Source organism: Cnephaeus nilssonii, assembly GCF_951640355.1.
Source record: "Cnephaeus nilssonii genome assembly, chromosome: 22".
Taxonomy (NCBI): domain Eukaryota; kingdom Metazoa; phylum Chordata; class Mammalia; order Chiroptera; family Vespertilionidae; genus Cnephaeus; species Cnephaeus nilssonii.
The window spans coordinates 8,988,630-9,013,470 of NC_137093.1; positions in this window are offsets into that span (position 1 = coordinate 8,988,630).

The window sequence follows — 24,841 nt, forward strand, 5'->3', positions numbered from 1 at the left end:
CTCACACCCCGACTCGGCCTCCCAGGGCCCGTTCCCCAGGTCTACACGGCTTCCCTCCCCCACCTCCTTAGACAGGGCGTCCAGACCTGCGGGCAGGGGGAGGCAGATGGTATGGATGGGGGAGGGTGCGGACTTTTAAAAACGAGTTGGGGGAGCGGTGAAAGGGGGCCAGTGGGAGCCACGTGAGCAGGAGGTGGGGAGAGGACCAGAGACCGTGGGCGTCCAGTCCCTCATTCTCGGGTCTCTGATTCTGGCCCCTTGTCCCTCGGCCTGTGGCTCTCTTGCCTCTGCCTCTGCCTCTGCCTCTGTCTTCCTGCCCCCCTTCTCTCCCCTGGTTCCTCCCCTCTATTCCTCTCTTCACTCCCCCGCCCCCATGGGTATGTACTACGGGATGTGTTACACGGGGGACGCTGTTCTAAACCTTCCGCTCTCTGCACGGCTCCACCCTCACACCGCCCGGGGGCTGGCCAGGGAGACGGCGGCCGGACGCTCTAGGCCTCCTCACACACTTTGCACGGGACATGCTGAGGCCCCAAACCTGGTTGTTGATCGGAAATTCTCATTGCACTGGCCCCCCTGGACCTGTGTCTGCTGGATCCGGCAACCTCGTGCCCGGAGGGTTCCGGTGGCCAGCGGGAGAGGGAAGCGCTTGTGTCGATGTCTCCCCGCCCCCCCCCGGGAACCCCTGGAACTCCCAATCCCAGAAAGCAGGGGGCTGGTTGGGGGATGCTCCCGCCGCTTTCATGGCCGCGTCAAGGCGCCATGCGCTCGGACCCCCAGGAGGGGGGGGGGGCCCACAGCAGCTGTCCTGCTCCATACGCGGACGGACGCGGGCCTCCGCACCGCGCGCTTCCCCTGAACGCAATGCACCTCCGTGTGCTGTCAGCAGAGCCGCCGCTTCACCGTTTGAAAGATTCCTTTGCTTTTGGTGGAAATGCTCCCGGCCAGGAGCAGGCCTGCCGCGTCCTCTGTATCTCAGCGCGGCGCCCGGGAGATGAGTCGCTCCTGAGGGAGGGCAGAGCGCAGCCCCGGATCGCGTCTCTTAAATGTCCACGTCCTCACGTCATTGCTGCTCCCAGGTGGGCCACGGAGCAGCCCTGCGCCTGACCTGGGAGCCGCCTAGGAATGCCGAGTCTCCGGCCCGCCCGGCCCGCCCGGCCCTCCCGTGTCCACCACCTCCAGTTCCCCACGCGCTGGCGGGTCATTTCATCCAAGTCCCCGCGTCTCCGCTTCCTCGGCTGAGAAATAAAATCTAATAAGATCCTTTACTGCTGTTGTAGCGGGCGAGAGAAGGGGCTGGAAGCTACGAACTGAAGACGCTATCAGCAAGGTGGCATCGTCCTCGCATGAGCGGCCAGAGGGTGATAAAATCGTGTTCTCTCACTCCCTGCCTGGCTCAGACCCTCCTCCCCTCCCCACCCCCGTTTCTCTGCTCCTGGTTCCCAGCCCCTAAATAAGACCCAGGCCCCCTTTCCCGCCTCTCCCGCCCAGCGCCCCGCGTCTAACAGCGTCCACAGCGTCCACCAGCGGGCAGAATTGCTCGGGGGCTTGTCCGTGTCAGTGTCTTGAAACAAGCATTGCACGTGTCTGTCTGAAGCAGGTCGGGGTGGGGGTGGCTGGGGGGTGAGTGGGACCAATTCAAACAGTGCCCGCCTGGGTTTTGTCTGGCTGCAAACGTGTCGTTTGATGCGGGCCTGATCAAACACGGCCCTGCGAGGTGGGGGCGGTGAGAGGAATTAACATCTTTCTCTCCGCAGACCCTGCCAGCATCCGCCCCTCCTACACTTGGGCCCCGTGGGGATTGCATCCAATTATAGACGGACCTTCCAAGTCCTGCGTCCGCCTTCTCATCCCGAACCAGCACTCGGGGTTTTCAAAGGAGGGAGCTCACACTCACTCGTGTTTCCAACGGGCCGGGCCGGGCCGGGTCGGGTGCTTTACAAACATGCTGATGGGCTTCCCCTGAAATCACAAATCCCATCAACTGGAGCTTTGCCCCCTTGGTTTAGTAACCACCACATTAAAAGTGTAAGTCGACTGTTTCCTGGCGACTCCAAAGGTGGTCCACGGGCGGGCGCGCAGCACCACGGTCACCTGAGCTCTGGGTAGAAACGCAGGGTCTCGGCCCCGCCCCCGACCTGCTGAATTAGAATCTGGGCTTTAACAAGACGCCCGGGCCAGTGCATTGCGTGTGCATTGTGAAACTTGTCTTGGTTTTGGAATCATTAAAATATGGGGGGGGGGGGGGGAAGGAGGGAGGAGAGACATGTTTTAGAATCAGGGATACAGGGAGGTTTCCATGGTTTCCATTTCAGATGAGGACATTGAGGCTCAGAGAGGCAGAGTTACTGGTCCAAGGTCACACAGCTTGTGGTTGTGGATGTGGGTGACAGAGCCGGTGTTACAGCCCAGCCTCGTGATCTTCCATGTCTGACTGCGTGTTTTTTATGTCAGTTCAAGGTGGTTCCCAAAGCCCAGGTGTGTTTCTCCTGCCACTCTGAGAAGCTGACCTTGGCAACCACGATGGGCCTGGCTGCGAGCACTTCCAGGTCTGAACAAAGTTCTGCGGGTTTAACGTCGGTGGTGGTGGTGCCCCCTGAGGTCATGGTCAAATATTGGGTGACTCTGCCTGGGAGAGCGTCCGCCCGCCGCCTCGGTCTCCTCCCCACGGGTCCCCCTCAGAGAGGCTGTCCTTGGCACCTGGTCTTGGGCAGCCATCCCTCTCTCGCACCCGGACACGGCTTCATCCTAAGTGTGGCACGAGCCGTGGACCGAGATGATCTTGTGTACGTGTGGACTTGCTTAGGACCTGTCTTTTCCCCGCGGGACTATCAGCCCCAAGAGGGCCGGGACCTTGAGACCTCAGCTACCTAGTGCAGCACCGAATCGCCATTGCCGAGCGGGCTGGCACGTGGTAGGTGCTCCGTGGGTATTTGAGTCGGTGGATAAGTAAATGGATGGATGGATGGATGGATGGATGGATGGATGGATGGATGGATGTGTTGTTGGATAGATGGGTGGATTCCTTCTTCCAGGGAGCCATGGCCTTGGGCCACAGGATACAGTTGGGTGAGTGCCCCCTCCCCGGCATCTCCTTGTCCCGGGACTTCTGTGCAGGGACCGATGTGCCCAGCACTGCTGTGGCCTTGTCTGGACCCCAGGCCTGGTTGGTTTCCGCCCCAGAGGCCCCGAGCTGCCGGTGGCCCTGCCACCTTTCGCGAGTCCCAACGGATCTCCTTGGGTTATTCTTGGGCCATTTCCTGAGCATACGCTCGGCAGGCTGCGGGGAGCGTGTCTTCAGTTCTCCCTCCCTCCACCCGCGCCCCCCCAACCTCCTCTCCCATTTCCCAATTCAATTAATTCTCTAGTCTTCAGCAGTAGCATCCCCACGCGCCCAGTGATGTGGGCTCCACCAGGTGGCAGTCTCCATGGTGAGGTGCAGCCCCTTCCATCTGCTCTGGGGACAGGTGAGGCTGGAGGGGCCGTGGCTCCCTGCTCACCTGCGGGTGGTTCTGAGGACTCTGTCCCGGACCCAGGCCTGCCAGGGCAGGGCCGAGCCTGCGACCCTGCAGTGAGGTGCGCTCCTGGGCATCAGAAAGAACGGGACCCCGGTCGGCCTGGTCTGCTTGTGAGACAGAACGTCAGGCAGGCGGCTCGACCCCCTGGAACCTCCGTTTCTTCTGTGAAACAGGTAGAAAGATGTCCATGGCGCAGGGCTCTGAGGATTCGGGGTAAAGAGCCGGGTTTGCTATTCCGGTGGGGTTTTTTTTTTTGAAAAGGGGAGGGAGCCAGAGAATGCTAGGAAAGCATGCATGGCGAGACGGGCGGACGGGCCCCCGGGCTGGGGCATCCTCCCATCAGGGGGCAGTGGTCACCCGAGGTGGGAAGCACCTTTGGGCAATGCCTTGTCCTGTTCGGCCCCCTGATGGGCAAGTGCAGGGATGTGGTAAAGAGCGTGTGAGTGAGTCTCAGCAGAGTCCCTGGGGCCCTCGGGCTGGTGACTGCGGACTCGCGTTCCTCAATGCTGAATGATGGCAGGTCTCCTTGAAGAACGGGAGTAAGGATGACTTTCCAAAGGTGGGCAGTCCGCTCTGGGAGGCGATGAGGTAGCGCTGAGACCTTGGTGGTGGGAGAGCCGGTGTCTGGAGGGCAGGGCAAGGCCCCGGCTCCAGCCCTCTCGCTGGGGTGCAGCTGGGCCTCATCCCTGGGTCCAGTGCAGCTTCTGCTTGAATCTTCCTCTCCCTCTGAACTGGTGTTTCTCAAAGTCTTTCCAGGAGGGACCCCTTGTCCCAGATCCCCCTGCAGGTTTTTCCATATGGAGACTCCTGACCCTCTGGGGAGCCGGCCCGGGACTCTGCGTTTTAACGCCATCCCCAGGGCATCTGTGTGCGCGCTGATGGCTGAGAAGTGAGGTCCCAGGTCACCTTGAGGACCAGCAGAGGGCCTTCCTTTTATTTTCCTTATATTCCAGGAGAGCATTTTTTGGGGGGTCCATTGCCAATGTTAAAAATAATGGCTGGTGGTCAGAGGTGGTTCCATGTGGCCCATGTGGACGCTTTGTGGTTAGCTGTGGACCAGATCAGCACAGGCGCGGGGACATGGCTGGCAGGGACCATCGTGTGGACTTGGTCGCATTAATAGATGTCTGCAGAGCACCAGCGTGGGCCATGCATTGCACGGGACACAGATTTGTGAGTCTGCTGGGTGGACTGCCAGGTGCATTGGGGGAGATCAATAAGCAATTATAATTATTACTAGAGGCCCAGTGCACAGATTCATGCACGCACCAGTGGGGTCCCCTGGCCTGGCCTGCGGGGGTTGGGCTGAAACCAGCTCTCTGACATCTCCCAAGGGGTCCCAGATTGCAAGAGGGTGCAGGCCAGGCCAAGGGACCCCACCGGTGCATGATCGGGGCCGGGGAGGGACCGCGGGAGGGCTCCAGGGCCTGTCCAGCCTGTCTCGCCATGTCCTGATAGGCCAGACCCCAGCAGTAAGCTAACCTACCAATCGGAGCGTCTGCCCCCTGGTGGTCAGTGCACATCACAGCGACTGGTCAAACGGTCAAACGAACGGTTGGACACTTAGCATATTAGGCTTTTACTAGTATTATATAGGATTACCATTAATAATAGGTGCTACACGGTCTGGGCCAGGAAGCCACGGTGAGGTGGGCACCTGCCCTGGAGCCCAGGCCTTGCCCAGCCCAGTGTGCCTCTGCTCTCAGCCCTGTGCAATTGTAAGTGTTTCTCTGCCCGGGGAGGCCGGGATGGGCTGTTCTCAGCCTCTGCCCCGTGGCACGTGAGAAGGTGGGAGAGAGTCAGGGACCCACAGGGAAAGCAGGTGTTTCCGGAGTTGGATGGAGGTCGGGAGAGATCCTGGGTTTGGTTGTTTGTGAGGCCACTCCGGAAGGTTCTGTCTGATGGTCCAGCTGAGTGGACCTCACTTCCACCCTGGCCCGGGCAGAGCCCACTGCTCACTCCCCTACCCACAGTCCTTTGCACACCCCCTTGGAAAGCACCACTCCCCTTGAATGCATGTGGTGGCAGGGTGGCAGTGTGACCCAATGGCTAGGCACCCAGGCTCAAGAGCCAGACTGCGTGGGTTCCAATCTAGGCTTCAGCACCTATGAGCTGTGTGTCCTCAGGCAAGTCACTTAACCTTTCTGGCCTCAGTTCACTCCTTTGTACAATGGTGATCATAAGTGCCCATCTCCTGGGGTTTGTGCAAGGGTTGAAACAAGGGGTGTCACGTGCCCTTCCAATGTCCGTCATTTCTGTTTACTTCCCTGCACCTCATTCATCACTGAAAGCCCATGTTCAGCACACAGACAGGCCGTGGTACACCGGGTTAAGCCACTGGCTCTCTGAGGGACCGCAGCCAGCGTTCACTAACTGTTCGCTCTTTTTTTTTTTTTCTTTTTTTAAAATATATTTTATTGATTTTTTTTACAGAGAGGAAAGGAGAGGGATAGAGAGTTAGAAACATCAATGAGAGAGAAACATCGATCAGCTGCCTCCTGCACACCTCCTACTGGGGATGTGCCCGCAACCAAGGTACATGCCCTTGACCGGAATCGAACCTGGGACCCTTCAGTCCGCAGACTGATGCTCTATCCACTGAGCCAAACCGGTCAGGGCTAACTGTTCACTCTTGTCAAGCACTATTCCAAGCATCGAGCTGCACCTATGAACTCAAGTCATCTTTGCACCAGTTCCTGAAGAGAAGATCTATTATCATTTCCATTTTCCAGATGCATGAACCAAGTCAGGAGTCGATTAAGTAGTCAGTGCCCTTGTTGGCAAGAGATAGTTAGAATTTGAACCCACCCAGTCTGTATCGAGAGCCCATACTCCTAACCATCGCACCGGACTGCCTCGTGAATAAATGATGAAGGGAGGGAGGAAGGAATGGAAGGAGAGAAGGATAAATGGGATTGTTAGATAGTCAATCAACGAACTCAGGGGTAGATGAAAGAGTGAAATTGACCTCAGAGAGTTGTTATAAAGATTAAAATGAGTAAAGACACTGGGCCTGGTACATAGTGAATGCTCAGTAAACATTAGCAATGATGAGGGTGGTGTGGCAAGGATGACACTGAAGATAGAATGGCTAAGTGGATAAATATCTGAATGATAGTGAGGGGACCAGTGGGTTGGACGATGTGACCAGCCAGCTCTCTCAAGCAGCCAGGAAGTGAGACATAAGAGACTTGACTTTCTCTCCCCATTCCACAGAGGAGGGCGTGTGAGTGCCTACGGAGATCACCCCTGATGGTGGAGGCAGGATTCCATTTCAGAACAACCTCCTGGGCACAGCCTCTGTCCTGGGTCCTGACCTGGGATGATGAGACTTTGCTAGAGGACTAAGACAGAAGTAGGCGAAAAATACATATTTTTCAGTTCAACAAGCATTTATGGAGTGCCCGCTGTGTACCTGGCACCGTGTGAGGGGTTTTCTGATGTGCTGACCAATGTCCTGGTCACCTTCCCTCTGGCTTCTGGACTCCGGGGCCCTGCCATAGGACAAAATCTTGGTGATTAGGACTAGACAGAACCCAGAGTGGCTGCCTTCAGAGGAAAAGAGGTTTCTGGGTGTATTAGTCAGGTTATGCTGCAGTAACCAGCAGCCCAACAGATGTCCAGAGCTCACTGAAGCTGCGTGTCCAGTGGTGGCTGGTGAGGACTCTATCATCCTTACTCAAGGTCCCAGCCTGATGGAGACCCCAACCTATGGAGTCACCTGGGCTATGGCATTTGAAGACTTGCACCTGGCAGTGACACACTTCACCCCTGCTCACATCTCATTGGCCAGAGCAAGTCACATGGCCATGCCTAACCATCAAGGGCTGGGGAGGGCCATCCTACCAAGTGACCAGAGGAAGAGAATCAGAATTTCAGTGATGCCCACCCGTGATCACCACATAGACCCACGGGGAGGAGGAGGAGAGGATGGGGCTGGGGCTGTGAGCCATTCATTTCATGCTTGTGTGCAGGAGAGACACTGTGAGACAGCAGGCCGGGTGCACAGCCATGGAAGGCTGGGGTGGGGGCTCAGCCTATGGTTGGGGTCAGGGTTCAGTCTGGGGCCTGCTCAGTCTGTGATATGAGCCGAAGCTTAGTCTGGGATTAAGGTCAGGGCTGAGTCTTTGACCAGAGTTGGGACTTATTCTGGGATTAGGGTCAGTGGTCAATCTTTGACTAGGATCAAGGTTAAGTTTGTGACCAGGATCAAGGTTAAGTTTGTGACCGGGATCAGGGCTCGGGCTGTGGCTGGGCTCAGGGCTCAGGCTGTGGCTGGGACCAGGGCTCAGGCTGTGACTGTGCTCAGGGCTCAGGCTGTGACTGGGACCAGGGCTCAGGCTGTGACTGGGCTCAGGGCTCAGGCTGTAGCTGGGCTCAGGGCTCAGGCTGTGACTGGGACCAGGGCTCAGGCTGTGACTGGGACCAGGGCTCAGGCTGTGACTGGGACCATGGCTCAGGCTGTAGCTGGGCTCAGGGCTCAGGCTGTGACTGGGACCAGGGCTCAGGCTGTGACTGGGACCAGGGCTCAGGCTGTGACTGGGCTCAGGGCTCAGGCTGTAGCTGGGCTCAGGGCTCAGGCTGTGACTGGGCTCAGGGCTCAGGCTGTGACTGGGACCAGGGCTCAGGCTGTGACTGGGACCAGGGCTCAGGCTGTGACTGGGACCAGGGCTCAGGCTGTGACTGTGCTCAGGGCTCGGGCTGTGACTGGGACCAGGGCTCGGGCTGTGACTGGGCTCAGGGCTCGGGCTGTGACTGGGACCAGGGCTCGGGCTGGGACTGGGACCAGGGCTCGGGCTGTGACTGGGACCAGGGCTCGGGCTGGGACTGGGACCAGGGCTCAGGCTGTGACTGGGCTCAGGGCTCGGGCTGTGACTAGGACCAGGGCTCAGGCTGTGACTGGGCTCAGGGCTCGGGCTGTGACTGTGCTCAGGGTTCGGGCTGTGGCTGGGCTCAGGGCTCGGGCTGTGACTGGGCTCAGGGCTCAGGCTGTGACTGGAACCAGGGCTCAGGCTGTGACTGGGACCAGGGCTCAGGCTGGGACTGGGACCAGGGCTCAGGCTGTGACTGGGCTCAGGGCTCAGGCTGTGACTGGGCTCAGGGCTCAGGCTGTGACTGGGACCAGGGCTCGGGCTGTGACTGGAACCAGGGCTCGGGCTGTGACTGGGCTCAGGGCTCAGGCTGTGGCTGGGACCAGGGCTCAGGCTGTGGCTGGGCTCAGGGCTCGGGCTGTGACTGGGACCAGGGCTCAGGCTGTGACTGGGCTCAGGGCTCGGGCTGTGACTGGGCTCAGGGCTCAGGGCTCGGGCTGTGACTGGGACCAGGGCTCAGGCTGTGACTGGGCTCAGGGCTCGGGCTGTGACTGGGCTCAGGGCTCGGGCTGTGACTGGGACCAGGGCTCGGGCTGTGACTGGGCTCAGGGCTCGGGCTGTGGCTGGGCTCAGGGCTCGGGCTGTGGCTGGGCTCAGGGCTCAGGCTGTGACTGGAACCAGGGCTCAGGCTGTGACTGGGACCAGAGCTCAGGCTGTGACTGGGCTCAGGGCTCAGGCTGTAGCTGGGCTCAGGGCTCAGGCTGTAGCTGGGCTCAGGGCTCAGGCTGTGACTGGAACCAGGGCTCAGGCTGTGACTGGGACCAGGGCTCAGGCTGTGACTGGGCTCAGGGCTCGGGCTGTGGCTGGGCTCAGGGCTCAGGCTGTGACTGGGACCAGGGCTCGGGCTGTGACTGGGCTCAGGGCTCGGGCTGTAGCTGGGCTCAGGGCTCAGGCTGTGATTGGGCTCAGGGCTCGGGCTGTGACTGGGCTCAAGGCTCAGTCTACAATCAGCATAGGACTCAGTCTGAAGCAAAAATCCGGGCTCACTTGGGGCCAGGATGAGGACCCAGCCCTTGACCAGGGTCCGAATCCCCCTGTGGCCCCTCAGAGCCCACTTACCAGACTGTCAGGTCCCACCGACCTGAGCCTCAGTCTCAGTCCCAGCCCTCAGATCCCAGGACCCCTGCCCTGCCTCCACTTCCCCAGGATGAGTGCCCACGTGGAGCTCCCTTCCCGCCCTGGCCTGAGGCTGCACGGTCAGCGTGGCCGGCGTGGCCGTGGGCACCAGGGGACCCTCATCCCTGCCGCCCCGCGCCTGCCTCCCCCTCCCGCACCGCCAGCTGCCGCTCCGTCTGCCGGCTCTCCCGCCCCCTCTCTGCCTTGGAGACAGCTATAAGTCTCCCGTGAAATATATACAGTGTAAATATATAAAAAGCTTGTGCCTGCCTGCTGCTTATGTATTCATGAAATAGTAAATAAATTTTATGGGATAATTTGAAGGCTGCCAGGAAGCCGCGAGATGAAAACGGAGGCCTAATGAGACGGAGCGTCGGGCGGCACACGCGCAATCGATCTGCCGCCGCCGGGCGAGGGCCGCCGCCTCCCGTGGCCCAGGCGCCGCCGAGACACGCGGAGGGGCTTCAGGGCCATAAACCGCGGGTCGCTGCCGCGGGGACGCCGGGCTGGGGAGGTGGTGATGGGGGCAGACGGCCATCCTCTGGGAGGTCGGGGGGCAGAGACGTGGATTCTTTCCATGGCTCTGCCAGGGCCGGGCTGGGTGACCCTGAGCCAGTCGTGTCCCCTCTGTGTGCCTCAGTTTCTCCACGTGTATGAGGCAGAGCTTGAACACGAGGGTCCGGGCTGGGCCTGCAGCCATGACCCGCTCCAGAGCCCTGCTCCTCATCACCGCGTGGAACCCAGTGCCCATTCTGCGCTCCTTGGATGAATATCTGTCTCCACTCAACTTCCCCTGCACTTGGCAGGGGTCTAGGCCTGTTTTTCGTATGTTTGTTTGTTTGTTTGTTTGTTGTTAATCCTCACCTGAGGATATTTTCCCATTGATTTTTTTAGAGAAAGTGGAAGGGAGGGGGAGAGAGAGAGAGAAACATCAACGTGAGAGAGACATCGATTGGTTGCCTCCCGCGCGCGCACCCCAACCAGGGCCAAGGGTCGAGCTGCAACCGAGGTCCGTGCCCTGGACTGGAATTGCACGCAGGACCAGCGCTCTATCCACTGAGCCAGCTGGCGAGGGCTAGGTCTGTCTCGCTTAGTGCTTAGCACAGAGGAGGGTCTCAATAAAGAGTTATTGGTGGGGTGGATGGTGGAGCGGATGGATGAGTGGCTGTGTGAGAGAAACCTCCAGAACAGGCCAATCCCGCCTGTCACCGCCACCTGCAAGCCCCTGTCCCAGTCACCCCCGCTGGGACCCGTAGTCTCCCTTCTACCTCCACCTTCCACCCCTCCCGCAGCGCGTTCTCCCCGCGGCCACCAGAGGAGGGCGCTAGGGTTTCTAACGGGGGTGTCGCTTGGCCATCAGGTGGTGTGGGTCCTTGAGAAGTTTGAGGCTTGATGCTCACGTGATTATCTCTCAGGTGCACGCTGCCTGCTGTCTGTCCTTCCTGGGCACGGGTCCGCCTGGGAAAGCAAGCATTTGCCACTGACAGGCTTTCCCACTGAGCACAAATGTCTCCTCTCAGCCCCTCCTCTTCCTCTCCCCCTTTTTCTCTCTCCCCCCCCTCTTTCATCTCTCTCCCCTCCTCCCCCTCCACTCTTCTCTCCCTCTCCCCCCTCCTCCTCCTCTCTCCCCCTCTTTCATCTCTCTCCCCTCCTCCCTCCTCCTCCTCTCTCCCCCCTCCCCCTCCTCTCTCCCCCCTCCCCCTCTTCTCTCTCCTGTCCCAATTCCATTCTGTGCACATCCTTTAACCAGTCCTTATAGGTGGAGGTATGAATGGCTCTGATGGGTCAGGACTGGTCTTGTGCCCACCCTGAAGCGGAGAGCTGAGGGGCAGCTTTGCCTGAGCCATGGGCTGAGAGAAGGGGAAGGAGGTTCCCCCGAAGGAAGATGAGCAGGGAACCATCAGAGAAGAGGGAGCGCTGGGCTCCAGGCCACCTCTGACCAGTGGCGGGGCCGCGGGGACAGCCGGGGTGCTCCGCTTAGCTTTTGCAATCACTCATTTTCCTGAATCCGAACCCAGCAGCTCCCCAAACACGCTCAAGGGTGAGAACTCTCGGGAATCACAGTTATCGTTGTTTGCAAACCAAGTCTGGGCCGCCAACAGGAAGCCTTCCAGTGCCTGTGCTCAGCCATCAGCCCAAGGCCATCTGGGCCCCTGCCAAGTCTGAACCCATGGAGATGACATAAAAACAAGAGCGAGGAGATGCTCAGCCGGGAAGGAGGCTCCGTGTCCACAAAACCAACCGTGCCTGCCCTGCCAAGGGGGCTCCAGGGTCACTGCACCCATCCCCCCACCCCCCACCCCACCCCACCCCGGCCGCCAAGTGCGGCTGAAGACAACCCCAAATCACCTGCATCAGCCACCGACGATGTGGCTGCGCTCACTGGACTGGGATTTCGACAACGAAACCCACTTCTTCCGTTTGCTGTAAAGATGCCACAGAGAACGCTCAGCGGCTTTGCCCAATGCACGCCGCCTGCTGCTTGTGGAACGCTTTCCTCTTTGTCAGTAACACGCGCCTTTTGCTGGATGCCCGGAAGCTCAGAGCCTCAAGTTTACACTCAATCAAGTTACGCGATGGGTCTTGATGCCTGGGTGGTCTTTGATACCTTGGTTCTGACTCTGTTTCATTTTACTGTCCTTATTATCACGTTGTAAATGTCCTTAAACTCTTTTCAGAAAGAGGTGGGGGGTGTGGATTCCATCTGTAAGCACAAATAAGACAGCAGAGCACAGTGGGGGCGTCTCGGAAAAGACGAAGCCGGGACAGCTTCGTCACGGGGAGCTGTCGTTAAGTCACAGGACATGGGTTTGACCCTGACTCCCCCTTCCTCTCTCTCTCTCTCTCTCTCTCTCTCTCTCTCTCAAATCAATCCATCAATAAACATTTTTTAGAAACGCAGTAAACTGTGCACTGAAGGTTAGTGGTCTCCACTATTTGTAAATTTTATTTTATTTTTTAAATAAGGTACCCTACCCAAATCTTGCGTTCTCATCAATTACCGACACGCTGCAGTGTTTCATGGGAACGGTATAGATGGGTGCAATTTTCCCGGGATTGCATTTAAAAACCTGAGATGGCCTGACGGGTGGAGAGAGGGGTGGCTCGGAAGCCGCCTGTGATAAGGCAAGATGATGAGAGACCTGAGCGGTGCGTCTGCGGATGGTCACTGACAAAGCCGTTCGCCTTATGGTTGGAATTGTTCAGAGCGCGGAGGTCAGTGAGGTTAATGAGACCTGCTTCTCGGGTTGACGTGAGGCCCGAGCGGGACCGAGTCCGCAGAGGGACCCATCCAGAGAGGACACGGGCCGCGGGGTAACGATGATGGCGATAAGTAGGCGGTGCACCGAGCACGGGGAAGCGCTGGGAAAGGGGAGTGAGGGTGTGCGAGGACCCAAGGCCCCCGTGGCCAGAGCCTTCCTGCTATCACCATGTCAATGCCTCATCTGCTTGAATGGCCAATACTTGCCTGTGCTACAAAATTCAAAAGCTACTAGCGTGTCTAAAGAATGAAACCCGTCCCTATGTCCTTTGTCCCCCAGTTAACCAATTTTGTCCCCAGAGGCAAACGACGATGCCAGTTTCTTATATTTCTTTTCAGGGATAGTGTGTACTGCACACAAAATTGTGTATGTGTTTTTCTTTCTGTCATAATAGCATGCCATATACCCTGTTCTAACGGATTTACACCACATACCCTGGCGATTCGTCCATGTTAATATGTAAAATCTGTTCTTATTCTGTTTTTTTTTCTCACCTAAGGATATGCTTGTTTGTTTTATATTGATTTTAGAGAGAGAAGAAGGGGGAGAGGGAGAGAGAGAGAGAAACGTCGATTGGTTGCCTCCCGTATGAGCCTCAAACAGAGATCTAACCCAAAACCTGGGCATGTGCACTGACCGGGAATTGAACCCACAACCTTGTGGTGTATGGGATGATACTCCCCGCAACTGAGCCGCCGGGCCAGGGTGTCCTTCTTTTATATGACTGCATAGTATTCCACTGGATGGAGAGACCACCGTTTCTTTGCTCACTCCCATATCGAGGGACGCGGGGTTGTGTCCCTGGATCGTTAAACCTTTCCAATGGTGCCATTGTTTTCAAAGACTCGAGAACGGAACCCGCATCTCTCGATCAATGAGTCGAGGAATAGGGGGCGTCTCTGATCAGAGGCCCACAGCGCCTCATTAAGCCCTTGGCTTTCTTCACTCGAGCTTTTATTCAATTATCCCAATTTGTCCTTTCAAATAGATGTCTTTTCTTAAGTAGTGATTTACCACAATTAAGCCCCCCAAAATTAAATTAAACGAATTACATCTCTGAGGTTGGGTGTCTGCGGGAGCCGAGGCTGGGCGCAGTGACGGTCCAGATGCTATTAAAAGCGGAGGCAGGAGAATGTGCGCTGGGTTCGAAGGGGAAATTCATAGCTCCACTGATACGCCATGATAAATAATTATGAGTTATTAATTTTAAATTACATCTTTAATGCGTTGCATGATTTTAATTCCCCCTACAGTATTAATATCGGACTGGCTTTGATTAATTTAAAGCAGAACAGAAAGGTGCCAATTAAGGGAACTCGCTGGGAACTTCGAGGTGTTTAGATCTGTCTCTTCATCGCCCCCACGGCGGGGGGCAAGGTCATTGCTCAAGGGAAGCTGGTGATTATCCACAGGAACCCACGGAGGGATGTGTCAGGAAGCCTGGGAGATGGATGTTAACTCTTTTTGTGTCTCTGAGCGCCAGGGAGGAGAGAGACACGGCTGGCAGCGTGGAGGACGTGTTTTTCATGAGCCCGAGGCAGGTCGGAGCGAAGCTGCCGGGAGGACTCCGGGGCCCGGGCGGGCCAGGTCACTCCACGCAAGAGCACTGAGCTCCCTACGCTCTGATGGACCTCAGAACGTGGCAAAGGGGGGCAACCCAATAAATAGGAGCCCTACATCCAAGAGGTTCCTGACCATCTGAGTGGGCACAGGGCGACGCTTGGGACACCAGCCCGCTGTTCGCACCTGGCACGCAGGGAGCCGCTCCGGGTGGCCGATGGCGAACACTTCATTGGATAGCTAAGTGTTCGCTTTAACATAGGCTATAGAAATAAGCACACGGCCAGCCATAGAACTCGGGATTTCCTAGGCATCATGGCCTAGGTGGGGGTTGAATTTAAGTGTTTTTGTTTTTTTTTTTATAAAGAGCCATTCAAAACAAAACGTTGAGTAATTGTTGCATTTGGCATGTGGCCACCAAAAAAAGAAAAAAAAAGGTAATGATTGTTATGCTGGTGCTACACGAGTAACTGACGTTAGCATTATCACAGTAATGTCCTTCTAGCCACATATGACAGCAAGTCCTCAGCTGGGGAAAAGGAGATAGTATTTGATAAATATGAACCAATGCGTAAAGGTTTCCCAAGCAGCTGAATGGTGAGGCGGGAATGCCTATATCACAGCCCTCTAGGCAGGATGGCGGGTTGTTGTTTTTTTGCAGGGGAGACAATTTTTTGTTTTACTTCACAGCGAAGTGTTTAAGGCGTGCTAGCCCATCACACTTGCTTTCATGGATCGCATCCCTTAGGTTAAGGTTACATTTAAAACAACGGGGGGATCCAAAACAAAACCTGAACTAGAGCCCAGTTGTGGGTGGTACGTGGCCAATAGTAGTCATTATAATGGAGCTCCACCAGCTGAGGCTGGCGAACAGCATATTCATGCCAGGACAGCCCCCGATGATAGAAACCCGCGTGCCGGCTCTGAATTGATGGCCCTGGATGAGAGCGAGCGGGAGGAGAGGTCCCCAGCAGCCACAGCGTGAATCCATCACCGCGCCTTTCCCGCGACAGGTCGGCCTTGCTCTCGCCAAAGCGCATTCCCATTTGGTGCTTTTGATTCTTAAAATAACCCCGGAGGTGGGCAGTGCCTAGAAAAGTACCTGACTCGTGACCGGTACCCAGCACTGGAGGCGGGATGGACAGAGCCCGGGAAGAAAAGTAGGAAGAGTTTCAAGCGCGTGGCATGGATCAGCTCATTGAATGCTCACCACAAGCCCAGGAGGTGGGCATTCTCTTTGATCACCAGTTCACAAATGCAGACACTGAGGCCCAGAGAGGTCAAGCAACTTGCTGGAGGTCATCCAGCTTTCAGGCATCAGAGCCAGGTATGATGATCAGTATCTTATGGTCTCAGAGCCTGAGGCACAGAGAGGTTAAGCAAGTGGCCCATCGTCACACAGGCATTAAATGACTGGAAGCCAGGCAGTCTCCATCCCGAGCTTCAGCTCATAACCACTGAACGTACCGCCTTATAAAAGAAATACACAACTGAGAGATGGGAAAACAGAGACGTAGGGTGTGTCAGCTCTAAGGGCACCAGGCTCAGCGTAGGACTGACCTCAGGTATCGGGACTCCCTGCCCATGTTCCTGTCATCACAGCGACTACTAGTATGTCCACGTGACCCCATTAACACTGAGGAAGGGTTTCTTCATGGGTGGAATCTTGCCAAGCACATAGTAGGTGCTCAGTTTGTGGCCTCCTGCTTCTTCCCAGGCTTGGTACCCTGGCCTGCTGGTCTCCATAAGTTCCGCCCCCCCACCCCCCACCCCACCCCCCCACAAAAAGCCAGGCTTCCCAGCAGAGTTGCAGAAGCGAGACAATCGCATTAGGTCCCTGGGGCGGATTTGGCAGCCTCGTCCTGCCTTTGAAAGGCAAGGCTTGGCTGGCGGACAGCGGGAGCGGACGGAGCTGGTTCCTGTTCAAAGCTACTTCCTCCAGCGGCATTAACGATGGATTAGAAGTCAGAGGGTTAGAGAAAGCGAGTGAGGCCAGCTCCCCTCCCAGGTATGCAGGCGGGATCTCCTGGTCAGGGGGGCGGCCAGGGTCCAGCAGCAAGGGCAACAATAGCAATAATGGAGACCCCGATGTCCCACTGCTTCCTGCCAGCGTCTCCGTGGAACTCTCGCGTTCCTGCTCTAGTCCCCGCCGCAGGGCGACCTCGCACCCGTCATCCCCACTCAGGAGCCTTCCTCTCCTCACCTGTGAAACGGGAATGCAGTGCGTCTCTCGCATGGGTCGATTCTGAGGCTGCAACAACAGTGTGCGCGCGGAGTGCCTGGAGGTGGTGACTCTAACTAAGTGCTTTGTGTTATTGTTGTTGTTGCTGTTGAGTCACGAAGGCACCGTTTGCTCCCCTGGATTCCAGGCCCCGGGGTTCCCAAGGGGAAAGGGCTTCCCTCCCCACGTCTGGGCCCCGGGAGCCAGCTGACCACCTGCCAGGAAGGATTTCTGTTTGACAAGCTCTTGTCATCCTCGCTGTGATCACGACTCCCTTCCCGATCGGGCTCCCCTCCGGGGCTGCAGCCTCTCAGGCTGAGCCGGGCGTCTCTGAGCACCTGACCCCACATCTCATTGCGCCCGCCTGTCCCGAGCCGGCGCACGTGCTGGAGCTCTGGCCCGGGATGCTACTTGCATCCTTTCTGTCCTTCCAGAACCCCCCCGCCCCCCCAGCACTAGAAATGTTTGCTCACTCGCGTCTTTTGCTCACCCGGTATTTCTGGAACTCCCTCCTGTATGCCAGGCCCTGACCTAGACTTCACGGCGATTGTCGGTGACAGGTGGCTGCTGCTCTGACCCTCCGGGACATTGTCAGGGCTTCTCGAGAAGAAGGTGAGATGTTTGACCAAAACCTGCCCGGGCGTGGCTGGTCTGGATGGAACGTAGACGCTGACGGGGGGGATGGTCCGGAAGGGGCAGACGGGGGGAGATCCAGGGCTGGATGGAGCCTGGGCCACAAGGCCCCTCCCGCGGGGACACACACCTGCCCTTGGGAATGAGGCCCCAGGGTGAGCAGGGACAGAGGAGGCTGGGGTGGGAGGGGGGGTGGCAAGGACAGAGGCGGGAGCTAGAGAAGGCCGTGGTGTCCCTCAGGCTGGGCAGGGAGGACAGCCACCCCCACGCCCCTGACCAGCCAGGGTCTCAGGTGGCCGAGTTCCCCAGCCCCGAGCCAGACGGGCCAGCCTCACCCTCCACTTCAGGAGCCCCCGGCATTCCGGCGGTAACAGGGGACATTGAGACCCGTCCTCCTGGCGCGGCGGCTGCCCTGAGATGGCCCGGCTGAGCCAGAGACTCTGCAGACACACAAGAGCGCTCCAGACGCTGCCAGGGCCGCTGGCTTTAAAGGTCACGTCCAGATAGAAACGCTCTCCTGCGTGGTCCCATCTCCCCAACAGGACGTTCTGAACTCAAAGAGGAATGGACACCAAAGCCCATTCTGTGGGCGCCTGCCTCCCAAGAGGTCGGTGCCCCCAGACCCTGCCTTAGGGAGCTTCCTTCCCACCCACGCCCCACCCCCCACCCCGGCCTCCCAGACAAAGAGCCCAATCCTGGCTGGCTCTGTGGGCTGGCAGATTACTTGCTTTTATCCTCTTCCTCCTCCTTACGTGGGTGTTAAATAAGGGGAAGGCCAACTCATTCACTAATGCAAAAAATGCCTACTATGTGCAGGGCTCTGTGGGATACAGCAGTACATAAGGTGAGTCCCCGAGTTTAATTGGGGGTGAAGGGAGATGGACCATAAACAAGTAACTACACAGCCGATGTGTGTCTGGCAGCTGATAACAGGATTAACCCTGCAGAGAGAAGCAGGGCACTTAATTAGTTTGGGGGACAAGATCGGGGAAAGGGAGATAGGTTCTTAAAGGGACAGGACAAAGGATCGCACCCCCGTGATCAGTCAGGACTTACTCAACCAAGAGCATACAAGTGCTTATTGACTAAATATTGACTAAGCGTCTACTATGTGCCCAGTACTGTGCTAGGCACTGGGGACACAGGGATGAGCAAAGCGGAGACCCCGCCCCCTGGGAGCTGGCACTCGCGCGGGGGAGATGGACAAATGCCACATGGGTACCCAAACCAGTGTGCATCCTTAATAATAGCTGCCGACAGTGCGTGAAGGCTTAGCCCGTGCCAGGAAGTGTTAGGGGAGGGGGGGGGGGCAGCAGGGTACAGAACAGGGAGCCTCTAAACTGAACGGGCAAGTTCAACGTGGCGGGGAGAGGGGGGCCGGGGAGGCATAAGTCACCGCCTCCTGAAAAATGACTCGAAATAACACTCCAAGTTCAATTCCACTCAACTCTCCTGGCCTGCTTCTGCTCACAGGGAGGAGGAACAGTGGGCGCTTCTCTCAGCAGGATGGGAATGATGCCGGCTGTGCCGTCCAGGGTTCCCCAGGCCCAGTGATACCTCCCAGCCATTGCTCCGGGCCTCCCCGCTGAAATAAAAGGTGGCCAGAAGGTCGCCTTCTTAGCACTTCCAACATTTTAGACTTGATCTGTCTTCCATGCCCGTCTTGCCAAGACATCAATACCTAAGTCCCTCTTGGACTTATCTATGAGGAATCTCATTCTGAGACTCTTTGGGCTGCAAATGGCTGGAACACAACTCAAATTCTTATACGTTTTTTTGTTTTTGTTTTTTGAAGTGGGAGCAGTTAGTGCTTGGTAAAACTGAGAAGCCAGACAAAGCCAGGTGAGCCAGGGGCTGCAACCAGGGCTTAACTATGCCAAGAACCCATCTCCTGGCACCTGAGGGGGCTCCATTCTCAGGCAGGCTCCCTCAACAGCGGGGCCCAGCACTTCCTTGGTGTATGTGCTCTTCTGTCCTCCTGGCCCTTCCATCCAAGTTCAGGGACTGTATCTCATTGGCCAGGCTTAGGTCATGTGGTTCTCCCCGAACCAATCCATGATCTGGGGGATGGAATGCTCTGATTGGTCGAACCTGGGTCACGTGGCCATTCTTCAATTATGGATGCCTGGGCCTCATTCAAACCCCTGGCCTGAGCACAGGGACAAGGAAGGGTCCCAGAAGAGAAAGTCAGATGCTGTTTCTTTAGGAGAAGACAGTGGTGCTGGGCACATTCAAGCAAGTGGAGGGAGCGTTCTGTGCTGTGGTGGGGAGAAGGCCCCTCCCGTCCACGATGTCAGCCTTTGGTTGGAATGAAAAATGCCCAGGAAACGAGCAAGAAAAAAATAGGAAGGGCCAAGGTGGAGACGGAGCAGTTAAAACCATCCATCTGAAATGAGACCGTTCATAAATAGCACCCAGACAGGGCCAGGGCCAGCGCGGGCCAGGAGGAAGATGTGAGCCCGAGGAAGGAGAAGAAGTAAACGAGAAACAGATTAGATTAATGGTTAAAATATATTTTATCCAACCCAATATATCCAAGATATTATCTCAGCATAAAATCAGGAGGAAAGTACCCCCCAGATAGTTTACATTCTTTTGCATGAAGCCACATCCTGGATCAAGCCCACCTATATGTCAGGAACTCTAGACGCTTGGTTTTCATCCCGATCACTGCCCAGTGTGTAGGTACCATCACACTTGCCATGTTACAAACAGGGAGGTGAGCTGACGGGTCCCGAGCTACACAGCATCTGAGTGGCAGAGTTGAGGTGGGGGCCCCCGCCTGTCTAGCTCCCCAGCAGGTGTTTCTCCCAAGCTGTCTGAGTGATGGACCCCGAGTACTGGCCGGGCCACAGCCACAATCAGGGGCCGTGCAGCCTGGGGTTCACAGTGCAGCCCGCTCAGCCTGGAAAAGCTGCTCAGTGGGGTGGGAGGCGCTGTGATGACCCTCGGAGGTCCCTCGCTGCCCTCGGGGGAGAGATGGCAGATGCCAGGCAAACACTGCGGCCCGCACGAACCTCCACCTGCCCCCCGGAGAGGGGCTGGCCAGGCCGGGCTGCGGGCAGCAGGCCCCGGGACGTGAGCGGCTTCTCAAGCAGCTGCCGCCTTCGCCGCAGCCACCGAGGTCCAAGGGGCCCCGAGGAAGTGGCCTCCACCTCGGCCCGCTGTGCGCTTGTATTTAACGCCTCGCTCCATTTCCAAGCGCGTGGGTGCTGTGTGTTTGTTTGTCTAGCGACAGAAGGCAGCCTCGCAGGGCAGGGCGCCCCCTCCCTCCCTGGCCCCCCTCCACGCTCACACACCCAGCCTAATGCTGCGTGGCAGGAACAGGGAGGTGATTAGAAAGCAGGCTGAGAGGAGCCAGAAATGGCAGCCCCTCCTGCCACCGCCTTCCCCATAAGGGCTGGTCCCCCAGCCCAAACTCCAAAGACCTGGGTACACCATTTAGACACGCTGATGGGGCACGAGCTGGGAACTTGGGGAGCATGGGGTCCAAGCTCTGCAGGTGGAGAAATAATAATGATCACAACAATGAAAATAGCAGATCCCCTAGTGGGCATCCACTATACACCACACACTTCACACACATCTGCTTAAAGGCACACAACCACACACTTCACACACATCTTCTTAAAGGCACACAACCACATACTTCACACACATCTGCTTAAAGGCACACAACCACACACTTCACACACATCTGCTTAAATGCACACAACCACACACTTCACACACATCTGCTTAAATGCATGCAACCACACACTTCACACACATCTGCTTAAAGGCACACAACCACATACTTCACACACATCTGCTTAAATGCATGCTACCACACACTTCATACACATCTGCTTAAATGCATGCAACCACACACTTCACACACATCTGCTTAAAGGCACACAACCACATACTTCACACACATCTGCTTAAATGCACACAACCACACACTTCACACACATCTGCTTAAATGCACACAACCACACACTTCACACACATCTGCTTAAATGCACACAACCACACACTTCACACACATCTGCTTAAAGGCACACAACCACAAACTTCATACACATCTGCTTAAAGGCACACAACCACACACTTCACACACATCTGCTTAAATGCACACAACCACACACTTCACACACATCTGCTTAAATGCACACAACCACACACTTCACACACATCTGCTTAAATGCACACAACCACACACTTCACACACATCTGCTTAAAGGCACACAGTCGCTCTGTAAAGCAAGTCTCAGGAAGGTCCCTGGGCCCAGGCCTGCCGGTGAGGACTTGGGAGCCAGGCGTTGAGAGCAGGTTGGCCTCGGAAACAGGCCGGTGAGATCTGGGACGTGGCGGCCAAGTGTGGCTTTGGGAGTTTGAACTCGGGTTCTGCAATGTCCTCATTGTGTGTGTGACCTTGGGGGTCTAACTGGCTTGAGCTTCTGAGCCTCGGTTTCCTCATCTGTACAATGGGGATGGCCAGGCCAATTTTGCATGAGGAGTGTGAGAATTAAATGAGATGAGGCGCCTGATGTTCGGGAAGGAACCAGTGGAGGAAGGAATGTACGTCACCATGGAGCACAGGGCTGGTATACAATAGGCACTTAATAATGAAGTAAGTCCACAGCATAGAAACAGTCCCTTCCCTTTTAAGCTTCTGGGCCCACCACCTGGGAGTGACAAGGTCCCGTTCCCAGGAAGAACTAAGCGGTTTGCTGACATTATCTCAGTCCTACCCACAATCCTCTGGGCATGATTAACCCCGTCTATGGACCTGGAAACGGAGGCTGCAGAAAGTCCAATGGCCTGCCGGTGGGGAGGGGACTCAATGGTACCAAGTATGTGAGCCGGGAGTCACTGTGAAAGCCATGCCCTGGGGCAGACCGGAGCCCAGGCCTCCAGCCACACTGTCCCCAAGACAAGCATGGGGGGAGGTGACTTAGGGCGGCTGAGGGGTGTGCCCCTCGCAGATGGAAAGTGGAGGGGAACTGATACGCTCTCTCTCTCTTGAGCACTCACACAGCTGCCGCTGCTGCCACGTCCTTGCCCAACTGCTGGGGCCAGCCATCACCATGGCAACCGCCAAAGGCCAGCGGGCCTCAGGTGCAAGGAGGGGCCGTGGCCACCTTGAGCCCTGGCCCTGGTGCCCTCTGACCACTCCTGATGCTGTGTCCGGCCCGGCGGCCTCTGGAAATCACCAACCCTAGCAGCTGGGTGGAGGGAGAGCCCCCCAAACAGACCCCACTGGCCACGCCCCAGCCCCTGCATCCAGGGTCCTCCTCCTGCCCCCCAGACGCTGCCATCCTGAGGGTCTGGGGTCGTCCTCGCCCCGAGAAGGGCTGGAGGCCCAGCTCTGTGGGCGGGAGCAGCTTAGCAGTCACAGCTCTGGGCTGCAAATATTAATTATCTCCTAACGACTCTCCAGGCGGTCATTATAGCTCAGCTGCTGGCAGCTGTTCCTACAAACCTACCCAAGGAACCTGCCCGAGGCGGAGGGGTGGACAGGGCCTGGAAGCACGTGAGGGCAGGACGAGCTGAGGGACTCCGGGGGAGACGGGAGGAAAAGAATCCGGGCGCAGAGGGCAGGGGAGGGGCCTGAAAAGACAGCCTAAGGCAGGGGGGTGCCCAGTCTTTGTCCGCTGACCACCGCCTGCATTTACGGAGCATTGCAATGTACTGAGCGCTTTAACGCCTGGCTGCTCACAGCGCGGCCACAGGCCCGCGGCCTCGGCCTCACCTGGGGGCGGGTTGGGAATGCAGTCCCGGCCCCACCCCAGGGCTGAGGAATCAGAATTTGCGTTTAAACCGCTCCAGGTGGTTGGTGCCCAGGCTGAAGTTTGAGAAGTGCAGCCTTGAGGCCTCATCCCATCCCAGGTTTTACACCAGGTGATGGGGGGGGGCGGGGGGGAACCATTGTCATCTCCACTGGACAGAAGAGGAACTGAGGCTCAGCGAGTTGAGTAACTGGCCCAAGGTCACACAGCCAGCGAGGCGCTCCCCCCCACCACCCCATAACCAGATCCAGTTGTAGAACGTTCCCAGCCCCGGGGAGCCCCCCAGTGCCCTCCCCGTCCATCCCCTCACCAAGTAGACCCACCACTCTACTTCCGTTCCTCAAAGACCCGTTTTGCCTCTTATTGAACTTCAGTCCATTTTAGGACATTTTACCACCTTAAAAAGAAACCCCGTTTCCTTCAGCCCTCATGTACCCCACGCCCAACCCCCTGTCCCCAGCCCCTGGCAACCACCCAGCTGCTTCCTGTCTCTATGGACTTGCCTGTTCTGGGCATGTCATGTACATGGAATCACATACTATGTGGCCTTTTGCGTCTGACCCTTGTCACTCAGCCCCATGTTCCCGAGGTTCCTCCGTGTTGCGGCGTGTCGGCTTCATTCCTTCTCGTGCTGAGTCTGATCCACTGTAAAATGGACCGTGTGTATCGACCCGCCCATCAGTGGATGGACAAGCATGGAGCCTCTTGGGCCCGCTCCTTCCACTCGGCGTTACACGCACGCACGCCACGGTGCTGCGGGGGATTTGTGGTCATCCTTTCTCGCTGCTGTGTGATTTCCGTGGAAGGAACGCACCACTGTTTATTGCCCGTTGTCCTGTTGCTGAACATGCGGACAGTCCCCAGCGTGGCACTCTGATGAGTAGTTTCCACACGTGTTCTGTGCATGTCCTTAGGGGACCTCGGTTGGCCTGGACCCATCCACGTGTGAGTGGCTGTGCTGTGGGGAGGCAGGTCTGTGCTTGCTTAGATCCTTTTTTTTTTTTTTTAATATATTTCCTTTATTGATTTTTTACAGAGAGGAAGGGAGAGGGATAGAGAGCTAGAAACATCGATGAGAGAGAAACATTGACCAGCTGCCTCCTGCACACCCCCCACCGGGGATGTGCCCGCAACCAAGGTACATGCCCTTGACTGGAATCGAACCTGGGACCCCCCAGTCCGCAGACCGACGCTCTATCCACTGAGCCAAACCGGTTTCGGCTGCTTAGATCCCTTTTTAACGAAGAGTGAGATTCGGGTTGGAGCCTCCACCAAACTCTCGTTAGAATGGTTTGTTCTCATAACATTGCTTTGTTCTCACTGTATTTGATCTGTTACATTCTCTCTCTCTCTTTTAATGTTTTTATTGATTTCAGAGAGGGAGAGAGACAGAAACATCAATGATGAGAAACATTGACTGGCTGCCTCCTGCAGGCCTCCTACTGGGGATGGAGCCTGCAACCTGGGCAGGTGCCCCGACCGGGAATTAAACCGGTGACCTCTCGGTTCATGGGTGAACGCTCAACCACTGAGCCACACGGGCCAGGCTCACTGCTGTTTTTCTTATGCAGAGGTAGAGTGGCATACTTCTTACGTCCGTGTCTCCAACATACGTGAAAAACACAAGAAAGCCCGGCCAGGGGGCCCTCTGATTTTCCTTCCAAGCCTCACCTTGCTCAGCCCTGGAGGCACCTGAGCCGGAGAGGCCTGGCTGTATGAGCTATGAAGCCCCACGCAGGCAGGAGCGTCCGAGGCGGTGATGACCGTGTGCAGGGCCCTCAGGTGAGTTCGGAAGCTGCACAACCCTCAGATGGGAAGCAGCTAGGCACGCCAGGACCAGAAGCAAGGAACCGATATGCAATGTTAGGTCACGGGCAAAGCCCCA